We start from the raw sequence: 9399 nt of genomic DNA, 5'->3' as shown, positions 1-9399 counted from the left end.
ATGATAACTTAACCACATTCATACTGTGATGTGCTAGGATTTGCGACTCACATACAGGAATTTTAGAAAATCACAATTTAATCCAGAATTTTCATCAATAGAACATATTAATTTTAAAAAATACACAGTCACATTATCTCTGTGGCTCCACTCAGATCAGTGCTCAGCTCTGAGGAACAATCACACATCTGATTCTTACCTTGCATTTCTTTTCTTTTTGTCTGTTTTGAGACGTGGTCTCACATTATTCCTCATGCTGGCCTAAAACACCCTTCATGGCCCAGGTTAGTCTTGAACTCTTAGGATTCTTCCTGTCTCAGCCTCCCAAATGCTGGGATAATAGGTGTGCATTAGTCAATACACCCAGACTTACCTTACATCAGTTGATAATGTTATCAAATGTATTTGCATGGTGTGAAAAATCTTACTTTATCCCTAACAAAAATCATTGAAAACAATAAATTTCCTTCTCAAGGACAGTCTGAGCTTTAGCTCCTACAGATTTTGATACATTGGATGTACATTATCATTATTTCAAAATGCATTCTAATTTCCCTTTTGGTGTCTTCTTTGACCTATGGGTTATCTGGAAGTGTGTTGTTTAATTTCAAAATGCTAGGGATTTTCTTCATGGCTTTCCATTATTAACTTCTAATTTAATTCTGCTATTGTCAGAGAAAACACTGTGCATGATTTCAATTCCTTTTAAATTATAAAGACCCGGTTAATGGCTCAGCATATGGTTTTACATTTGGAATTAAAAATAATAAAGTTGATAATGGCATAATTTAGCCCAGCTACATTCATGGTGGCCAAGTTGATTCAAAATATCAGTCATTTGTGTTAGTGCCTGAGTGAGGAAAGACAAACAAAAAAAAAAATGTTTTTAATTAGGTGAAGGTTAGATTACTTCTCATGGGAAAATGAATAAGCAATTTATTTTTAGGGGCATGAGTATTCTTTTCACCCCAAGTATTGACTAAAGGACAATGAAATAAATATACTCCTATGTTAAGAGTCACACCATTTTTTTAAACAAATGCTAATCATTTACTTTACCTCTGGAAATCAAGTGATGCGAGCTAGCAAAGATTAGCAAAGCAGAAGTTTAACACTTATACTGTCAGGAACTGAACAGCACTGAGAGTTCACATCTGTAAAAAGAAATGACCAGCAAAAGAGGCCGTCTAGACACAAGATTTATTATGTTACAAGTTATGTACAATAAAAATATAAACATTTCCGCCCAAACATTTCCCAATACATCACAGGAGAAATGAGCATTAAAGTTGCACTTTTCTATTCCTAAAATGGGCTATAACCTAAAAGTATTGAAAAACTCAAACAAAATAAATACTCAGCACTGACTATCACACTTTAGGGAAAAACCATCAAGCTAAGCACATTTCTTTCCAGTGCTATTTAAACACGGGATTCCGAGGTAAACCTTATTTAGATGAGTTTCTAGCCAAGGATTTGACCTACATAATATAATTTGTGTAAATCAAAAAGCCAAGCAATATCCTTGAAGGAAGAGACTAAAAATGGTTTAAAATTTTTCAGCTTGGGGATAAACATGCACTAAAGAAACATAAATTTTCACAAATACTTGGCACCAAACGGCTCAGTACGAGAGGACATTACAGGTCTAACTTTTAAACTCTGAAAGTGTACTTCTGTAAGTGTTGTGGAAGCTGTGTGTATGCTCTAGTTTCAGCCACAGTCATCACAAGTATTCAGCAGTTAGTAGTCACCTCTTCAGCTAAGACTCCATGGATCCAGCCCTAGATCTACTGCCTGCTGGCAACAGGCTATGGCAAGATAGGAGCAGACAATACACTGGCTTGATTGTGTTCCTACTGGTACAAACACTGCTTTGACAAGCCTAGATTTGTAAAAATTTCCCTTTCCAAAGATGTTCTGGAGCAAGGCACAGTGGCTCATGGCTGTAACCCCAGCACTCAAGAAGCTGAAGCAGGAAGATCACTGAGAGTTCAAGGCTAGCTTGGGTACACATTGAGACCCTGTTTCTAGCAGGCAAAAATGCTTTCTGACTTTCTTACAAAAATTCTAAACTCAAGCCAGCAAGCAACTTCATCCACCAGGTCTGCAAATGTACCTTTTTTAGGTATTCTATTAGATTTTCTTATACAGCTCCCTATTAAAATGGTTTAAATGCCAAGCCAAGCCTTGGGAAACAGAGCACACTCTATCTAAGGCATTTTATGGCATCTAGCATTGGGATCCGTGCTGTAATGAAAAGAAGAAAGTAGCTTGAAGCTCTTTGTCCTGGAAAGATGTTTTTCTTTTCCTTCTATTCTGTATGTGATGCTGCAGATGGAAGACATGGTCTACTGCATGCCAGCAAACACCCTACCACTGCCCTCACATGCTCAAACCTCCAGAAATTAATCCTTACTCCAGGAAAGAGGGGCAAAGCCTTCTGTTATTATAGACCATGAAATATTATTACCACAATTTTTATTTTCATAAAACTAAGTTTTAGAGTTGGCCTGGAGGAATTAACCCATCTTTATGATCAATTCCTGACAAAAAGACAGAGGAGAATGGCCTTCCTTCAGGTGCACCATCCTTAGCAGTGGGAGCCACTCGGCGTTGAATGCTAAGTATTCAGGGGGAAAAATGCATCAACCATTTCCAACAAACATGGCAAAGTCTTCCAGCAATGACGAAAGGCAGCTCGTTGTTTCACTGGGAAATTTCTTTTAATCTGAAGTGTGTAAAGGATTACAACACAGCCATCAGCTAATAATCATACACAGCCTTATTAAAGTGATCCCCACCACCAGGGCCCAAGTCAGGGGTCATTCTGCACAGTCATCTGGATACCAGGAAGTAAAGATTTAAAAGTCAAACATCTAACAACACTCTAAATCACACTGGGATGGAATGATAAGCGCCTAGAGTCTGCACCAGGAGATCTAAATTCAAGTCCTGCTCAGTCTGTCCATCGTTCACAGAAGCTGCCTAAGGCTCAGTATTCTCATGGCAAACCCTCTCTTACCCAGGAATTGAATCAGATTAGATTAAACAGGTCAAACATTTGACAAAGGCAAAAACACCATGTTTACTAAATAGACATCTGTACTGCTATCTAGAATAAAGCATTAAGAGGAAATAATTTTAAATTAGGCTCTTTTGTTCATGTTAACATTGAACCACATTGCACTACACAAAGTAAAAACTCCATGTAATGGCCTTTAGGGTTATTTTGGTTATTTCTGTTTGTTTTGCTTTGGTTTTTGTTTTTGACAGGATTGCACTATGTAACTCTAGCTAGCCTAGAACTCACTATGTAGGCCAGGCTGGCCTCAAATGGACTTTGGGCTTTTAAATACCAAATCAGTTTCATTTCTAATCCCCCAGCCCCTGTGTGTGTGTGTGTGTGTGTGTGTGTGTGTGTGTGTGTGTGTGTGTGTGTGTTGCTGTGGGATGGTCTGTATGTCAAATGTGTTGCTGATTGATCAATGAATAAATCACTGACTGGTCAGTGGCCAGGCAGGAAGTATAGGTGGGACTAACAGAGAGGAGAATTGAGAGAACAGGAAGCTGGGGGAGGGAGACACTGCCAGCTGCCAGGATGACAAACAGCATGTGAAGATGCCGGTAAGCCACGAAACATGTGGCAAGGTATAGATTAATAGAAATGGATTAATTTAAGCTATAAGAACAGTTAGCAAGAAGCCTGCCACGGCCATACAGTTTGTAACCAATATAAGTCTCTGTGTTTACTTGGTCAGGTCTGAGAGGCTGTGGGACTGGCAGGTGAGAGAGATTTGTCCTTACTGTGGGCCAGGCAGGAAAACTCAAGCTACAAATGGTGTCCAACGTGGGGCAAGAATTTCCACCTAAAAACTGAAAAAAAAGATTCTAAAACGGAGCTAAAAACAGTTCCTAATTGTCTCTCTCAAATGTGCGGCAGCTGCCGGTTTGAGCTACTTGTGGGTTCCTAGTGTATGTGCTCGACCTGCAGTATGGCAGGAATGAGGCCTCTGCAAGTGGCACATTAAGCTGCATGGTGGATTTAGACTTTGCTAGTACAAAATAAAAAAAAAAAAGAGGTTTCTGGGCTGCATGCTGCTTGGATGAAAGCATAGAGACCCACGATGGCTCCCAGAGCTGGTGGAAGGTGTGCCACGGCCATGTTGGGAAGCTGAGGTGGGCGGAGCCAGCAGCCACAGCTGCTGCAGCTTAAAACAATAGATTCACAATAAGACAGATTCAGATATAATAGTTTAAAATGTGTGTAAAATATACGTAGGCTTGAAAGAGACAAAAAAGGTGATAAATACAGTATAGAAACAAATACATAGTTTTAAAAATAAAGTCTTTAAAGAGACAGTAAAATTGATATAAAAAATAAGCCACGTGAAGATAAATATTACACAGAGAATCTGGATTATGGCGTCTTTGGGATTTTTAACTGCAGAAAAACATTTGATTGTAAAAGCTGTTCAGTTATGCCAAAATGTATATTTTAAAGGTACCTTGACTTCAAAATTTGGATATAAGGATATGTTGCTTTGGAAAGGAGATTCTGCTTTTGTTCCCACAGAAAGCCAGAGGCTATGGATTTGTTCCAGATTAAGATACATCAGGTTTGACCAGCCAAGACCCCCTGAAAGGTGACACCAAGGCCCAGAAGATCCAACATCCAGAATGGTTTCAAGGCAACTGGCTTAGACGATACATCCTCACGGACTACTCCATGATCCTAAAATTTTCTTTGTTTCCCCAGAAGATACAGTGCCCCCCTCCAGCAGGAAGTAGTTAGAGAAGCTACGCCCAATTTCCCAAATATACCAAGCTGACTTTGGAGATGTGTAAAGGTTAAAACCTTCCTTTTTAAGAAAAGAAAAGGGGAAGTGCTATGGGATGGTCTGTATGTCAAATGTGTTGCTGATTGGTCAATGAATAAATCACTGATTGGTCAGTGGCCAGGCAGGAAGTATAGGTGGGACTAACAGAGAGGAGAATTGAGAGAACAGGAAGCTGGGGGAGGGAGACACTGCCAGCCGCCATGATGACAAACAGCATGTGAAGATGCCGGTAAGCCACGAGCCATGTGGCAAGGTATAGATTAATAGAAATGGATTAATTTAAGCTATAAGAACAGTTAGCAAGAAGCCTGCCATGGCCATACAGTTTGAAACCAATATAAGTCTCTGTGTTTACTTGGTCGGGTTTGAGCGGCTGTGGGACTGGGGGGTGAGAGAGATTTGTCCTTACTGTGGGCCAGGCAGGAAAACTCTAGCTACAGTGTATGTGTGTGTGTGTGTGTGTGTGTGTGTGTGTGTGTGTGTGTGTCTGTGAGTCTGTGTTTCTGTCTGTGTCCAAGCTTGCACATAGCTGCTGGTCTTGGACACACTATGTAGCTAAAGATGACCCTGAACCCCTTATCTTGCGACCACACTTCTGAAGTGCTGGGATTGTATATGTGCACCTCCATGCCTGATTTATGAGGTTCTGGTGACAAAGCCCAAGCCCAAGGCTTCACACATTCCAGACAAGCATTCTACAAAGTGAGTTACATCTCCAGCCCCCAAATATCTCTTTAAATCTCGACTTCTCAACAATGAAACATAATTTTGTCAGCCATAAAATAAACTACCACCATACCTTTAATAGCATACTGCTTTTTTATAATGTTGGTTTTGTTTTCATACGGGGGCTGAAAGCAACACTGTATTTTTAATGCGTTGATCACATATCAGAACACATTTCTATGGCCTTCTCAACGTGGAGACTTTAGCCATGGTGATATTACAAGGGCAAACACAACTCATGCTGAGCTCACAGCATTATCAGCAAAACTGAAAAGAGTGACTAAAATGCACTGTGAGTGCCACCTGGACCCGAAAGCGAAGGCTCCTGGGCGTCCTTTGTTGTAAGTCCTGAGGGGAAAGCAGAGTTGGTACCAGAAGACTAAAGATGTGGAGAATAAAGTCCCTTATTTCAAAACAATAGGATAGAAAAAGAGAAAGGGGGGCCCCACATGACACCAGTGCTTTGACTGTTGATCCCGGACAAGATCTTGGAAGAGTGTTAAGACAATGGGCTGTGACAACATAGAAAAACAAGTGTCAGTCCTGCCAGACAGTGTTGGTTCCACAGGGACAAAGCAAACCTCATTTCCTCCTCTGACAAGGCTAGCAACCTGGCAGATGAAGGAACTGCAGTGGACATGATGTATTTGGGCTTAAGTGGGGAATCAGACAACGGCCCTCTTGACAACTTGAAGCTCCTGATGTAAAGACATGTGCTGACTGTGTGGGCAGTGTGTTAGGCTAATACAGGTAAGCCAGGATGCTGTCACCATCTAAGTCAGTCCCAGCCTAGGGAAGGTCCCCAGAGGCAGGGTTTTGTCCTCCATCCTTCTGCTCATGAATATTTATTATATTGCAGATTGCCAAACAAAAACAAGTGTTTGTATGGCAATCCATTCCCCTTCCCTATATACCTGCTCAGACAAGAATCTTCACAACAAAGCAAAAATGTGAGAACATTTTATTTCCCTTAAATATAGTTTTTGGATTGATTTTGTGTGTGTATACACATACGTGCCATGGTGTACTTGTGAAGGTCAGAGGAAGTCACTTGGCTCCTTCCACCACATGGGGCCTGGAGATCCTGAGGCTTGACCTTGGCAGTAAATGCCTTGTCCTGCTGAGCCATCTTGCTGGCCCTTTATTTCCCATTTTGCAAAAAAAAAATAAATAAATAAAATAAAATAAAAGGAGCCTGAGACTTACTGCAGAGAAATGACTCATTGGATGTGACAAAGCCCCAAACCAGCAGAGCTGTTATTTAACCTCAAGCCCTGCCTCTTCTGACATTTCAGCTGAAACCTGGTACAGGAAAAACTATAGATACACAGGTAACAGGGTAAAAGAAAACTGACAAGAAGTAGGAGGCATTATCTGAGAAGTAACTTCAGTTAGGGGCCCAGCGTGCCCATAAAGAATCATTTTGTCCATCGATATCTTGAAACATACAACTCACTATGATTTATGAATTGGTCTAGTCGAACCAAGCTGCACTATAGATTCAGAACAAAAAGAATGATCACCCTCCTTTCCCCCAGTTAGTCACAGGCCATCTGAGTAAAGAGACTCACCGATCATATGTGATAGTTAAGGTCCTTTCTCACACCAATGGTCCATTATCACAGTACAAGGCTAAATGGTTTAGGAAATGTATGTTGAGAGTCTGTGCTCAACAACCAGCCATGTAACCCCTGGCCACTGGAACAGACCGCAGCTCTTGAAATGCAGAATTCCAAGTTGTCAGTCACTGGTCAGTGAGAATCTCTGGTGCACTGTGGGGAAGTTCTCAGTCACTAGAATGACCATCTCCATGTCTTCCCTCATGGAGTCGCTGCAGGCTCCCAAACCACAAACGAAGCAGCTGTGAAAGATGTAGCTTTGTTTGGAATTCAATATGGAGATCCCAAAGATAGTTCTGACCTGCAGGACTACAAATGGTGACACTGCCCCAGCTTCCAACTCACTGGAACCCTTCTTTATTTATCTCTTCCAATGATTTGAAGGAGAATGATCCGCATAGGCTCACATATTTGACTACTTGGTCCCCAGTTGGTGGAACTGTTTGAGAAGGATTAGGAGGGTACTACCTTGTTAGGGAAGATATGTCACTGGGAGTGGGCTATGAGGTTTCAAAAGACTCCTACTAATGCCAGTGGGCATATTCTTTCTCTCTCTCTCTCTCTCTCTCAGTTGTAGATCAAGATGTAAGCACTCAGCTATACCTTCATGGCACCGCCATGAACTCTAACCTTCTAAAGCTATAAGTCGAGTTAAGAGCCTTCTTTTATAAGTTGCCTTGGTCATGGCATTTTACCACAGCAATAGAAATGTAACTAAGACAGCCTTCTTGATGAAGTTCTAGCATTCATTATATGCCCTCTTTCTCTCCTAAGTACTCTGAGCGAAACCTGGGGTCTGCTGTTACAGAAGGAGAGAGAATCATGGAGGGCCCATACATCCAGGACTGAAAAATCCACAGGAGGGGTCTTTTCCTTGTTCCCACACTGACCAGGTGCCACCAGGCTTGGATCTGTAAGATCCAAGGCAAGATATACTCTATCCAAGCCAACCAAATGGAGGGGAATGGCAGCCTACCAAAACAGCACAACAGGGAAAGGGTCTCCAAATAGCAAAGGAAATCCATATTTAAGCATATGCTCCGCTTCCTGTGCCAATAATATCCAAGCTTGTAAAAGTGCGCATGCCCTCTGGCATTCAGATGGGATCGTCGCGGTTTGACTTTTATGTCAAGACTCTTTCCCTCCAACTACTTCACAGCCACCACAGTTCTCCTTCACAGCATCTCAGCTTCAGAACTTCTGTGAAAACCACCCTCGGTGTCAGATGTCATCGTTGGCTTTTCTCATGTTAAGACATCTCCCCGTCTTGACTTCGGATTCTTCTCACAAGCTTTCTGGTTCCCAGCTTCTGTGAAGGGCACCAAAGCAAAACTCATGAGGTAAACAGGCTGCCACCGAGGGGGCTGTGGGGAGGAGCTAGCTTAAATCAACACTCCCCGTTCTGGGGAGTCAAGGGTTTGTGGTATTTTTCCAGGAGCTGCTGTTTGACAGCAGCTCCGGGAGCAGCTCAGACACTTCCTGCCGGTGGCATCGCTGCAGCCTGAGCCGTCTGCCCTGGAAGCACCAGGCACGGCATCTGCTGCCAGCACAAATCTTCAGATTAATGAAACTCCCAACCAGCGCAGCAGACGCGCCCACAGCTTTCTTCCCTTTAATGTTATAGGAATGCGTTTCAGACCTTGAGTTCACGGCCTGGATCATTCCATTTATTATTACTTTTTAAATGGGGCAGGAAGGTGGAAGCTTAATTTTTGCCTACCAAGACAACATCATATCCAGACACCAGCTCAGGGGCAATGTGAGAAGGATTTCTGACCATGTCATCAAACAAGAAACCTCATAGAGACTCTGGGCTTGACGTATTTTTTTCACTGGAAAGAAGAAGGGGCAGGTTGTAGTCACTGGATAGGAGGGAGTTGGGGGAGATGTTGGGAGAGATGGTGATGGCATCTTTCAAAGTAGACTTAGAGAAATCGCTCTCATATATTCACACCCTCAAGTCACTAGGCAAATAAAGATTTTTACAACTTCAACTGAAAGCGGTAATGAGCAGGCGCATAAGCACTGAGTACCAGCACACCCCACCAAGAGTTCTCTGAGCCATGGCACCATTCTTGCTCCAGATGGCATGGAAAATAATTTATAAATGACAAAAGTTCAATGAGTGGATGGCAGCTGTTCAGCTCCAGCTCTCTGGCCACCCACTTCAGTAGAACTGAGAGCTTTCAATCAACTCCTGCATCCCAGAGGGC

General features: G+C 42.2%; 1 long non-coding RNA gene across 5 annotated transcripts in view; it reads right to left on the bottom strand.

Annotated features, from left to right (window-relative positions):
* Nucleotides 1-1213: 1213 nt before the first annotated feature.
* Nucleotides 1214-9399, bottom strand: part of LOC128103629 (uncharacterized) — a 308429-nt gene continuing 300243 nt past the window's right edge. For all 5 annotated transcript variants that reach the window (XR_008215742.1, XR_008215748.1, XR_008215743.1 and 2 more), the window contains one exon: nucleotides 1214-8495. This is a non-coding gene — a long non-coding RNA (uncharacterized LOC128103629). The remainder of the gene's footprint in view (nucleotides 8496-9399) is intronic.

Source organism: Peromyscus californicus, unplaced genomic scaffold (genome assembly GCF_007827085.1).
Source record: "Peromyscus californicus insignis strain IS unplaced genomic scaffold, ASM782708v3 Scaffold_8__1_contigs__length_139910024, whole genome shotgun sequence".
In the NCBI taxonomy this organism is placed as follows: Eukaryota; Metazoa; Chordata; class Mammalia; order Rodentia; family Cricetidae; genus Peromyscus; species Peromyscus californicus.
The sequence above is the reverse complement of the archived record's forward strand: the minus strand, read 5'-3'. Positions and strand labels throughout refer to the sequence as shown.